Source organism: Triticum aestivum, chromosome 3B (genome assembly GCF_018294505.1).
Source record: "Triticum aestivum cultivar Chinese Spring chromosome 3B, IWGSC CS RefSeq v2.1, whole genome shotgun sequence".
NCBI lineage: Eukaryota > Viridiplantae > Streptophyta > Magnoliopsida > Poales > Poaceae > Triticum > Triticum aestivum.
This window is the reverse complement of record NC_057801.1, coordinates 699,929,876-699,943,442: the sequence shown is the minus strand read 5'-3', so window position 1 is coordinate 699,943,442 and position 13,567 is coordinate 699,929,876. Positions and strand designations below refer to the sequence as shown.

Genomic DNA, 13,567 nt, shown 5'->3' with positions numbered 1-13,567 from the left:
TATAAATAACACTGCTAGTTTTGTTCACGTGTATTCAGATTAATACACTGTGTTATTAAACTGCACAATGCTCATCCTGTTGGCTACTTGTCGATGTTCTCCGCATAACTATAGGCTGCCATGTCTTTTCCACTTTCCTTTAAGCTTTCTGTAATAATAACTTGACGGTAACCCTATAGTTTGTTGGCTGTTGGAACCCAGCAGCGGCGCTTCCATTTTAACACATGTACTAGTGTGCTAAAACTTGCAAAAGACACAAATCTTGAGCTTTCTTTATCGGCTTGTTGCTGCTGCTCCTTGTGTACAATGATTGATGTTGCTCTAGCTAGTGTTGTAGAGGAAGAAAGAGGATGTATTTATATTACTTGCTTCTGCTGCTTATATATAGACATGTATGTATGTTTACTTCATTTCTTCCTTGTTTCTCCGATCCCCTCCTAATGAATTTGTTTGTTCGATTTGGATTTGCAGGCTCGTCCCTGGACCAGATGTTCAAGTACAGCCCCATCCACCGCATCGACCTGGAGTCAGGTATGTACTCGTCTTGTTGAACAAATCGGACAGATGCTTCATGGCCTAATGCTTGATGCTAAGCATTAATACATGGATCTATAGCGGTCTAGATGAAGAGTGTGATTTGATTTGTTTGGGTTTGAATTGATCGTGTGCGTGTGTGTGTGTGTGTGTGTGCGCGCGCTTAAGTTACTACTATACTGTTCCTTTATGTCCTGCTACAGTTTGACACTATTAATTAGGCTTGCTGGACATGTCATGGTACAAGCCTTTATCTTTTTTAGCATCAAGAAATGTTTATCTACTGTAAAGTACTATTAATTAGGATACGGCAGTAACTATAACAGCAGTAACTGTTTGGAGAAATGACTCCAAACAGAGTTGCATAATTACCAATGATACATTTTTTCTAATTTTTGCATGAGAACAAACTGGTGTAGCAAGCTGGACTATGCAGCCATGAATCAGGAAGTAGCATATTCAGTTTTGCTAATAGAAAATAAATGTATTAAAAACTTTAAAAACTGCATAATAAGTACTTGTTCATGTTTGGTTTTCTCTAAACTTTGTTTGTATGATTGAGGGCAAATTTACTTGGTTCTTTTCTCTAAACTGTGCTTGGAACATTCCTTTTTATGATCTAAAATTGCCTTCCTGTGATGATGCAGGTGCCCAGTTTGTGCTCGCTACCGAAGGAGCTCCATGTTGAAGAAGATTGAAGACACTTGTAGAGCTACAGGGTTAACACCAGGGCACCGTATCACGTGTAGAGCTTGTAGAGCTTGTATATGTTAGAGCTTATTATGTGTAGAGCTTGTAAAGTATATGTTATTTGTACAATAGGAGCTCTGTCCTGAATCTGGCTGATAATATTTGGAGTATTATGTGTGTGTTTTGTTTGTGCCAATTTAAATACTGGTTATTTATTTACTGTTCAATTGAAATATGAAGAATATGAACTTGCTAGCTGGGACCCACGTACCTGAACCTGACATCTGGGACCCATTTAACTAGTGGACCTTTTTATATTACAAAAAAACTAAAAATTTCTAGCGGAAAAGGCCACGGCCCAAAAATGAGAAGGCTTAATTGTTGGGCTTGGCCCATCTACATAGCCAAAATTAATATGACAAAAAAACACTAATAGGATGAATTAATGGGCTCGGCCCATGTAAAACACCCAATTGGACCGGGCTGAATCTTGTGCCATGTCAGATTGCCACGATGGATGCCTACGTGGCCTGGGGAGGTTGCTAGTGACCAAAACGCCACAGTAGGAATATTTTGGTCGTAAACGTCTTTGACCATTCCAGAAGAAAGGTCGCTATAGTCAGTTTACGACGGCCAGCTTTTGACCTTCTGTTTTTGGTCACAAAAAGGTCATAAATGGAAATTTGTGACCTTTCAGTGACCAATAGTGGTGGTCACAAGTTGACATATTTCTTGTAGTGTCGGAACACGGAGACCCAAAGGTCGAACACGAGTCGTATGGAAGATACGATCAACATGAGAATGTTCACCAACGATGACTAGTCCGTCTCACGTGATGATCGGACACGGCCTAGTCGACTCGGATCGTGTAACACTTAGATGACTAGAGGGATGTCTAATGTGAGTGCGAGTTCATTATAATAATTTGATTAGATGAACTTAATTATCATGAACTTAGTCTAAAACCTTTGCAAAATATGTCTTGTAGATCAAATGGCCAACGCTCATGTCAACATGAACTTCAACGCGTTCCTAGAGAAAACCAAGCTGAAAGATGATGGCAGCAACTATAGGGACTGGGTCCGGAACCTGAGGATCATCCTCATAGCTGCCAGGAAACAATATGTCCTAGAAGGACCGCTAGGTGACGCTCCCGTCCCAGAGAACCAAGACATTATGAATGCTTGGTAGTCTCGTGCTGATGATTACTCCCTCGTTCAGTGCGGCATGCTTTATAGCTTAGAACCGGGGCTCCAAAAGCGTTTTGAGCAACACGGAGCATATGAGATGTTCGAGGAGCTGAAACTAGTTTTCCAAGCTCATGCCCGGGTCGAGAGATATGAAGTCTCCGACAAGTTCTATAGTTGTAAGATGGAGGAAAATAGTTCTATCAGTGAGCACATACTCAAAATGTCTGGGTTGCACAACCGCCTGTCCCAGCTGGACATTAACCCCCCGGATGAGGCGGTCATTGACAGAATCCTTCAGTCGCTCCCACCAAGCTACAAGAGCTTTGTGCTGAACTACAATATGCAGGGGATGGTGAAGACCATTCCTGAAGTATTTTCAATGCTGAAGTCAGCAGAGGTTGAAATCAAGAAAGAACATCAAGTGTTGATGGTCAATAAGACCACTAAGTTCAAGAAGGGCAAGGGTAAGAAGAACTTCAAGAAGGACGGCAAAGATGTTGCCGCACCCGGTAAGCCAGTTGCCGGGAAGAAGTCAAAGAATGGACCCAAGCCTGAAACTGAGTGCTTTTATTGCAAGGGGAAGGGTCACTGGAAGCGGAACTGCCCCAAATACTTAGAGGATAAGAAGGCCGGCAACACCAAAGGTATATTTGATATATATGTAATTGATGTGTACCTTACCAGTACTCTTAGTAACTCCTGGGTATTTGATACCGGTGCCGTTGCTCATATTTGTAACTCACAGCAGGAGCTACGGAATAAGCGGAGACTGGCGAAGGACAAGGTGACGATGCGCGTCGAGAATGGTTCCAGAGTCGATGTGATCGCCGTCGGCACGCTACCTCTACATTTACCTACGGGATTAGTTTTGAACCTTAACAATTGTTATTTGGTGCCAAGTTTGAGCATGAACATTGTATCTGGATCTCGTTTGATACGAGATGGCTACTCATTTAAATCCAAGAATAATGGTTGTTCTATTTATATGAGAGATATGTTTTATGGTCATGCTCCGATGGTCAATGGTTTATTCTTAATGAATCTCGAACGTAATGTTACACATATTCATAGCGTGAATACCAAAAGATGTAAAGTTGATAACGATAGTCCCACATACTTGTGGCACTGCCGCCTTGGTCACATTGGTGTCAAGCTCATGAAGAAGCTCCATGCTGATGGACTTTTAGAGTCTCTCGATTATGAATCATTTGACACATGCGAACCATGTCTCATGGGCAAAATGACCAAGACTCCGTTCTCCGGAACAATGGAGCGAGCAACCAACTTGTTGGAAATCATACGTACTGATGTGTGCGGTCCAATGAGTGTTGAGGCTCGCGGAGGATATCGTTATGTTCTCACTCTCACAGATGACTTGAGTAGATATGGGTATGTCTACTTGATGAAACACAAGTCTGAGACCTTTGAAAAGTTCAAGCAATTTCAGAATGAAGTAGAGAATCAACGTGACCGAAAGATAAAATTCTTACGATCGGATCGTGGAGGAGAATATTTAAGTCATGAATTTGGTACACACTTAAGAAAATGTGGAATCGTTTCACAACTCACGCCGCCTGGAACACCTCAGCGTAACGGTGTGTCCGAACGTCGTAATTGCACTCTATTGGATATGGTGCGATCTATGATGTCTCTTACCGATTTACCACTATCATTTTGGGGATACGCTCTAGAGACAGCTACATTCACTTTAAATAGGGCACCGTCTAAATCCGTTGAGACGACACCGTATGAATTATGGTTTGGGAAGAAACCTAAGCTGTCATTTCTAAAAGTTTGGGGATGCGATGCTTATGTCAAGAAACTTCAACCTGAAAAGCTTGAACCCAAGTCGGAAAAATGCGTCTTCATAGGATAACCTAAAGAAACCATTGGGTATACCTTCTACTTAAGATCCGAGGGCAAGATCTTTGTTGCCAAGAACGGATCCTTTCTGGAAAAAGAGTTTCTCTCGAAAGAAGTAAGTGGGAGGAAAGTAGAACTCGATGAAGTACTACCTCCTGAACGGGAAAGTAGTGCAGCTCAGGAAAATGTTCCTGTGATGCCTACACCAATTGAAGAGGAAAATAATGATGATGATCAAGGTACTTCGGATCAAGTTGCTACTGAACTTCGTAGGTCCACAAGGACACGTTTCGCACCAGAGTGGTACGGCAACCCTGTCCTGGAAATCATGTTGTTAGACAACGGTGAACCTTCGAACTATGAAGAAGCGATGGCGGGCCCAGATTCCAACAAATGGCTAGAAGCCATGAAATCCGAGATAGAATCCATGTATGAAAACAAAGTATGGACTTTGACTGACTTGCCCGATGATCGGCGAGCGATAGAAAACAAATGGATCATTAAGAAGAAGACGGACGCGGATGGTAATGTCACCATCTATAAAGCTCGACTTATCGCTAAGGGTTATCGGCAAGTTCAAGGGATTGACTACGATGAGACTTTCTCTCCCGTAGCGAAGCTTAAGTCCGTCCAAATCATGTTAGCAATTGTCGCATACTATGATTATGAGATATGGCAGATGGACGTCAAAACGGCATTCCTTAACGGGCATCTTAAGGAAGAACTGTATATGATGCAGCCTGAGGGTTTCGTCGATCCTAAGAATGCTAACAAAGTATGCAAGCTCCAGCGATCCATTTATGGGCTGGTGCAAGCATCTCGGAGTTGGAACATTCGCTTTGATGAAATGATCAAAGCGTTTGGGTTTATGCAGACTTATGGAGAAGCCTGCATTTACAAGAAAGTGAGTGGGAGCTCTGTAGCATTTCTCATATTATATGTAGATGACATACTTTTGATGGGAAATGATATAGAATTCTTGGACAGCATTAAGGCCTACTTGAATAAGTGTTTTTCAATGAAGGACCTTGGAGAAGCCGCTTATATATTAGGCATCAAGATCTATAGAGATAGATCGAGACGCCTCATAGGTCTTTCACAGAGCACATACCTTGATAAGATTTTGAAGAAGTTCAAAATGGATCAGTCCAAGAAGGGGTTCTTGCCTGTATTGCAAGGTGTGAGATTGAGCTCGGCTCAATGCCCGACCACGGCAAAAGATAAAGAAGAGATGAGCGTCATCCCCTATGCCTCAGCCATAGGATCTATTATGTATGCCATGCTGTGTACCAGACCTGATGTAAATCTTGCCGTAAGTTTGGTAGGAAGGTACCAAAGTAATCCCGGCAAGGAACACTGGACAGCGGTCAAGAATATCCTAAAGTACCTAAAAAGGACGAAGGACATGTTTCTCATTTATGGAGGTGACGAAGAGCTTGTCGTAAAGGGTTACATCGACGCTAGCTTCGACACAGATCTGGATGACTCTAAGTCACAAACCGGATACGTGTATATGTTGAATGGTGGAGCAGTAAGCTGGTGCAGCTGCAAGCAGAGCGTCGTGGCGAGATCTACATGTGAAGCGGAGTACATGGCAGCCTCGGAGGCAGCGCATGAAGCTATTTGGGTGAAGGAGTTCATCACCGACCTAGGAGTCATACCCAATGCGTCGGGGCCGATCAAACTCTTCTGTGACAACACTGGAGCTATTGCCCTTGCCAAGGAGCCCAGGTTTCACAAGAAGACCAGGCACATCAAGCGTCGTTTCAACTCCATCCGTGGAAATGTTCAAGATGGAGACATAGATATTTGCAAAGTACATACGGATCTGAATGTCGCAGATCCGTTGACTAAACCTCTCTCGCGAGCAAAATATGATCAACACCAGAACTCTATGGGTGTTCGATTCATCACAATGTAACTAGATTATTGACTCTAGTGCAAGTGGGAGACTGTTGGAAACATGCCCTAGAGGCAATAATAAAAGCATTATTATTATATTTCCTTGTTCATGATAATTGTCTTTTATTCATGCTATAACTGTATTATCCGGAAATCGTAATACACGTGTGAATACATAGACCATAACATGTCCCTAGTGAGCCTCTAGTTGACTAGCTCGTTGGTCAACAGATAGTCATGGTTTCCTGACTATGGACATTAGATGTCATTGACAACGGGATCACATCATTAGGAGAATGATGTGATGGACAAGACCCAATCCTAAGCATAGCACAAGATCATGTAGTTCGTTTTGCTAGAGCTTTTTCAATGTCAAGTATCTCTTCCTTAGACCATGAGATCGTGTAACTCCCGGATACCGTAAGAGTTCTTTGGGTGTACCAAACGTCACAACGTAACTGGGTGACTATAAAGGTGCACTACAGGTATCTCCGAAAGTGTCTGTTGGGTTGACACGGATCGAGACTGGAATTTGTCACTCCGTATGACGGAGAGGTATCTCTGGGCCCACTCGGTAATGCATCATCATAATGAGCTCAAAGTGACCAAGTGTTTGGTCATGGGATCATGCATTACAGTACGAGTAAAGTGACTTGTCGGTAACGAGACTGAACGAGGTATTGGGATACCGACGATCGAGTCTCGGGCTTGTAACGTACCGATTGACAAAGGGAATAGTATACGGGGTTGCTTGAATCCTCGACATCGTGGTTCATCCGATGACATCATCGAGGAGCATGTGGGAGCCAACATGGGTATCCAGATCCTGCTGTTGGTTATTGACCTGAGAGCCGTCTCGGTCATGTCTGCGTGTCTCCCCAACCCGTAGGGTCTACACACTTAAGGTTCGGTGACGCTATGGTTATTAGGAAGACTTGTATGTGAATACCGAATGTTGTTCGGAGTCCCGGATGAGATCCCGGACATCACGAGGAGTTCCGGAAGGGTCCGGAGGTAAAGATTTATATATGGGAAGTTGTCAAACGGACACCGGAAAGTTTCGGGGGCATATCGGTATTGTACCGGGGCCACCGGAAGGGTTCCGGGAGTCCACCGGGAGGGGCCACCCCTCCCTGGGGGCCACATGGGCTGCGTGGGGCAGGAGCCAGCCCCTGGAGGGCTGGGCGCCCCCCCTTGGGCCCATGCGCCTAGGGTTGGAGGGGGAACCCTAGAGGGGGCGCCCTCCTTTGCTTGGGGGGCAAGTCCCCCCCTCCCTGGCCGCCACCCCCCTCTAGATCCCATCTAGAGGGGCCGGCCCCCTTGCCGCTTCCCCTATAAATAGAGGGGTGAGGGGAGGGTTGCATACCCAAGCCAAGGCGCAGCCCCTCCCCTCCCCAACACCTCTCCTCCTCCGTACGTGCTTGGCGAAGCCCTGTCGGAGTACTGCTGCACCAACAACACCACGCCGTCGTGCTGCCGTTGGAGCTGTCTTCCTCAACCTCTCCTTCCTCCTTGCTGGATCAAGACGGAGGAGACGTCGTCCGTACTGTACGTGTGTTGAACGCGGAGGTGCTGTCCGTTCAGCACTTGGTCATCGGTGATCTGAATCACAGCGAGTACGACTCCATCATCACCATCCCCTTGAACGCTTCCGCACTCGATCTACAAGTGGTATGTAGATGCAAACTCACTCCTTTGACTCGTTGCTTAGATGAACTCATAGACGGATCTTGGTGAAACCGTAGGAAAAATTTTAATTTTCTGCAACGTTCCCCAACAGGACACTTCATATTGATTCAAGGGTTCAACGACAATGACTACGTCTCCAGGCTTGTCTTTAGGGACACGTGTACAAAGACTTCCTGGTTCACATTGGCAAGATCAGGCTAGCTTAGGTATGAAAGCAGCGACAATACGCGTTGTTTATATATACTACTCAAGTAAGTATTGCGAATTATTACGGCAAATAAATCACGCATCACTAAAACCTAGACTGGAAGTTTTGAATACTACTAAAAAGAAAATCAATTGTTTTTTTTTGCGATGAGAAAAATAAATCTTTCCCTAATAATAAAGTACGGATTGAGTCTCTCGGGTTCACTGTCGCAGCGTTTCTACACAAAGTTTCCTATGTTTTCGGGTAATTAAACCTGCAGTCCAATATTATATTATACTCCCTCCGTCCCATAATATAAGAATATTTTTTACACTAGTGTAGTGTTAAGAACGTTGTTATATTTTGGGACAGAGGGATTATTAATCTGCCGACAGAAGGAAAAAACGGTTCTGAAAATAGGAACCCGTACGCATCTGCCTCCTCAACTCGAACCCTCGCCTTTGCCCATGCCGAGCCCTCTCCGCCGCCACACCTCAGCCCCCTCGCCGCCGCCACACCTCAGGCCCCTCGCCGCCACGGCAGCACCTCAGCCCGCCCGCCGCCCCCGTCGACGCGGTCGCACCTCAACCCGCTGGCCGTCCCCGCCCCGCCTCCGCGGTCGCACCTCTGCCCGATCGCCGCACCCGTCGGAACCCAACGCCCCCTCCCCCCTCCAATGGATGCCGCCCCAACTACCTCATCCAATAGGACGCCGGCCGCGGCGTCACGAAGTTGCTGGCGTCGCCCAGTTCGCCGTGGGTGAAGGCGCCTCAGACGCAAGCGAAGCTGGAGCTTCTTCAACGTATGCCTCACCATGGGGCTCGCTGTGCTGCTGGTGGACAGCCGCGGTCTCGCTGGTGTGGTGCGAGACTTCCAGATCACCCGGCGGCTGGGTTTGGAGGATGGCGTTCCCACAACTCCTCATCGGGGGTGAGCGCAGCATGGAGCAGCAAGCCCATAGCTCCCTCAACCATCATGCTAATCTCTTCTTGTTATTCATCCTGAATCTATCGTACACATACAGTACATGCTTATGTATTGTCTCAATGATTATCCTATTTTTTTAGGATTCAACTTGCGTTTTGTGCAATGTCATATACTCAATCAACAAGTTCTCAGTTTTTTTTGCAGGATTTGTGTTTGTTCGGATGCTTAGGTCGATTGCCTGTTTTGTGCAGTTCCATAGGGGCTGCAGGTGCAGCTGCATCAAGCGAATTGGCCGACGGCGTGCAATGCATAGACAAAGCAAAAGTCAGTATGGAGCAAATACGAGTTCGGTTGCTTTTCTATACGACCACTACATTTAAATTTGGATAGCTATTTCTCTAAATGTAGCCAGGGCACTAGATTCATTTGCTTTTCTTTTCTTTTTTCAGGACAATTTCACTTTGATTTTGTTGTTAGTGACTGATTGAGGCGTCATTCCCACCACGGCGGTGACGGCAACCTTCGTTCCCCCTCCAGCCGCTGTGTCCGCAGCGTACCGCTCCAACGCCATCTGACACAACCGTCTTGTGGTGGAGGAGGGCCACCTCGATCACATTGGGAAGCAGTGAGTGTGGGCTTCGCCACATGTTCTGCCGAGTCATCGATGTCAGTTTGTAGGTTTGTGAGTGCACTGTCTGGTGCTTCTTTTTACGGTGTCCGTCAACCCAAGCACAGCGTGTTCCAAGTATTAACTGAGAGAGTGTGCTCCCATTGGGTTCTGCATGCGGACACTTTGGCCGGTGAGGAATAACTGGAAGTTTCTCTGATTGTCGACAACAAGTTACCCCACTGCTCTGAATATTTACATGGTTAATGTGAGTTGAATCATCAAAGGTCTGCGCGTTGGTAATGGTTGAAAAATTCATTGCATTAGAGAAAACTGAACAGTCTATCAGTTCTCTAATAATACATATTACAGAATGTACCTTTCTGTTCGATCATAGGATCACTGCACAACAGGCTTTGGAGCAGGCTCTGATTCACGGAGAACTCCCCAGTAACCTCACCTTTATTAGATGGATATTGAATCCAGTAAGCCTCCAAGAGATAAACAAAGTCAATTTTGTGTTGGTAGTTTGCATTACAGGGTTCTACCTAATTTATGATTGTGCCTACAACAGACTACCTCTGCCTGAAGATTTGAGGTGTGACTCAAATTTCGTGCTGTTAGAAATCAACAATGGAGATTTCAGTTTTTTTTCATGTATATTCATACGGATTTCAAGTTTAACAGATCGTAAAATTTTATTCTTCATACGGATTTCAAGTTTAACAGATCGTAAAATTTTATTCTATAATCAGATCTTGGTATGTTTTCATATTTTTCAGAGAAGAAAGAGGTCTAGAGGCGTGGACGTATGTTTTTAGGGGGAATCAAGTCTGCAGAATATACACTAATTTGAGGAATTCAGATGTTACCCATGGTCATACAGGGAAAGTGTGAAGCACTCTGGACAATTTTCCGCATTTCTCATCCAAGAAGCCGTTACATTTATGATCTTTTCTATAGAAGAAGGAAGGATATATCTAAGGAGCTGTATGAATTTTGCCTGGGCCAGGATTATGCAGACCGTAATCTGATTACAAAGTGGAAAAAGGTTAGTTGCCTCAGCTTTATATCATTTGAGCTAGGGACCAAGACGGATGAGGTTGATTTGGCTTGATCATGCCAAAGAAATTTACTTCTTTTTCGGAAAATGAAAGCATGTTTTAGAAGTTCAGGGTTAAGTTACCAAATCTGAGCTTTATAGCAAAGCAAAGAGGATCAAGAGAAGCAGAGTAGGATAATATAGGTTCACATAGATGTAGTAATATGTCACTATCAGCTAGCTCAAGTATGTATGACTGTAGGATAATACAGGTTCACATATATGTAGTAATCTGTCACTATCAACTAGCTCTAATTGAAATGTTCTTGGAGCAGTTCCATTTGCAAATAGACCAGCTACATGGGCACACACATACACACACATACACCCTAATTGAGATATCATATTACTTACATGATGTGGGTTATTCAGGTTATTATGATAAATTATTTGACTGATCATTGTACGCTGACAAATGGCTAGGCTTCCTTTAGATCCAATGTACTTCAAGGCATTGATAGTGTCTACCGAATTCAAGTGCTTGGAAGGAATATCGATTGATGTTCGTAGCTACACTTGTCTGCAATGAGACGACGTACAGGAGCAATAAGAAGGATCTGATGATGTACTTATGGGCTGCCGAGCAGAACCACAAATAGCCGTTTCTCCTTTGCTGCATCAAGGTCAGGAACCTCCAGACTCATTGCTTTTTGGTCTTTATTTTGTTGGTAAATAAATCGTAGTGCAGTGAATTACATAGAATGGAGGGACTTGAGATCTTTTTTATGTCTAGGTGAATAACAGAATTTTTTTTCTTTAACATAGCATTCTGTTTTGCTATTCCAAACGTGCTTGCCAATGTGCTCTTTATCGAACAATCTTTTGGCCTTCAATGTTTCGAACCACTGTTTGTCACAGTTTTTTAGATCGGTTGTAGATTTTATTGACCCCCTCACCTAAACGTGGAATTGAGTGATTTTGTTTACTTTCGAAAGCTTAAGTCAATAAGCATATGGAGAAAAAATTATTAAAAATTTGGTAAAAAATTCAGAGGATAAATTGAAGAGAGAAGTTTCATTGTCCCTGTTTTGGAGCTTATATTTTTGTTATCGAGAGCTAGGTTTGTTGTTCCTTTTGTGCAATTAAGCTCGTGCCGCTGGAACCATGTGTACATTTAATCATGGCATCGGGGTCCACAGATGTTGTTACGACACGAAATGTTTGATGATTATCATTGCAGATGCCCTCAAGCTCAGGAATACTCTTATTATGTCTTTGATTCTGTTAAAGACCCAATATATGATGAGGTGCTGCCTCTCCTGATGCTGAGCTATTTAGAATTTGGTATTTCACATATTTTTTTGTCTGGCCAGTAAATTTCACAAACATAACTGCAGGCCATCTGCTCCTGCGCAATGAAACTGTTTCAAAATTCCTATTGTGTTTGACACCCTGAACCACTTTATTAGATAACAGCTTATAACTTCCACTTCTTTTTTATCGACTATATATGCTCTATGGATGTCGACAAATTTGATTGCAGGGGCTAGCAATGCTTCATTTCAAGCTACTGTAATAACTGTTGTTGGTTAGTTACCTCTGATCCTAGCAAGTGAAATTAGAACTGATACATGTACAGGATTGTTGTTTTTAGTCGCACAGATTGACACATGTATGAATAAGTTTCAGTTTTAGATTGGTGTATTGATCATGGCTATTTTGTGGAAGAGCTCTTGCAGGCATTGAGCATACTTATGTTCTCTGTAAATTGGTACTCCCTCCGTTTTTTAATATAAGATGTTTTAGGTGTTTCACATGTTGTCTAGATTCATACTAAATGAATGAATGTACACACTAGAACATGTTTAGATACATTTGATACGTATGGAATGTGGCCAAAAGCTAAAACATCTTATATTTATGAACGGAGGGAGTACTATATAAAAAGGATGTTCCATTTTCTGTAAATTGATAGAAAATGGATGCAGGTGTGACCTTGGGGAAGAAAGAGCCGGATGGCAAATGAAAGACTGGGAGGACTAGGGATTCTTCTTTGCAGGTGGTAAGGTGGAGACCCTGCTTAGGGAACATGTTGCGTACATCCTCGCTGCTTTTCTTCTTTCAGTTTTAGATACTTTCCAGCAGGCGTGTACCTATCTTGCTATGTACTGAATTCTTTGCAACTATGTTGCAAACTGTATTAGGAGACAGATAATCAGGAAGATATATAATTCGTGTGTGTATTAATTAATTATTACCATCACCTAGCTAGCTTGACGTGAAAGATCGAGGCAATTTTTTACTGTATGGATGTTGTGTCGCTGGTTTGTTGTGATGTTTCACGGACACTTTGTTTTTCATTTTCGGGACTTCATGTGAGTTTTGGGCCGTGGCTCCCTCAAATCAAGTGGGATCAACACTCCCTATATGTTAAGACGGTCCTTAATTAATGCTATAATCTTATATATGATGACATTAAGGGACACTTTCCACGCCTTGCTCCTTTTCATTCCGTTTTAGACCATTAGGTACTTTCCAGTAATCAATTTGCAAGTCGAACAATATGTGTCAGAGATTGTTTCCCATTAAACGAGGTGAATGCATTAAAACCGTTCAGCCCAGCCCCTCTTTCCCTCCTTCCTGATCAACCCGCTCCTTCTCGATCAATGTGTGCACCAGAAGGCACCGTTTGCCAGGCACGGGACTAACGCGCCCGCTGCAGTATTGGGCCTAAGGTCAAGTCCCTCCGGCCGCATGTGCCCTAGGTCGCCTAGCACCATCAGGCACCATCAGCGATGGCGGCGAAGAGAAGTGGCAACATGGATGGGTCGCTGGGGCATGTGAGAATTATTTCTCCCGTGGAACGCACGGGCATTTTTACTAGTCTTTACCAATAAGTATCACTGGTAGAAAAAGAGGCTTCCGTCCAGCCCCAT

At 43.9% G+C, this 13,567-nt stretch overlaps 1 long non-coding RNA gene across 8 annotated transcripts; it reads left to right on the top strand.

The window, feature by feature from the left end:
• Nucleotides 1–8,461: 8,461 nt before the first annotated feature.
• LOC123071854 (uncharacterized) lies at nucleotides 8,462–12,938 on the top strand. 8 transcript variants are annotated; one of them, XR_006434559.1, is made up of 4 exons: nucleotides 8,462–8,985; nucleotides 9,234–9,306; nucleotides 9,432–10,640; nucleotides 11,115–12,938. It is a non-coding gene; the product is annotated as an uncharacterized lncRNA (long non-coding RNA). The 8 variants fall into 8 exon arrangements; XR_006434557.1 differs by having other exon boundaries at nucleotides 9,234–9,327; XR_006434560.1 differs by having other exon boundaries at nucleotides 9,187–9,306.
• Nucleotides 12,939–13,567: the final 629 nt, after the last annotated feature.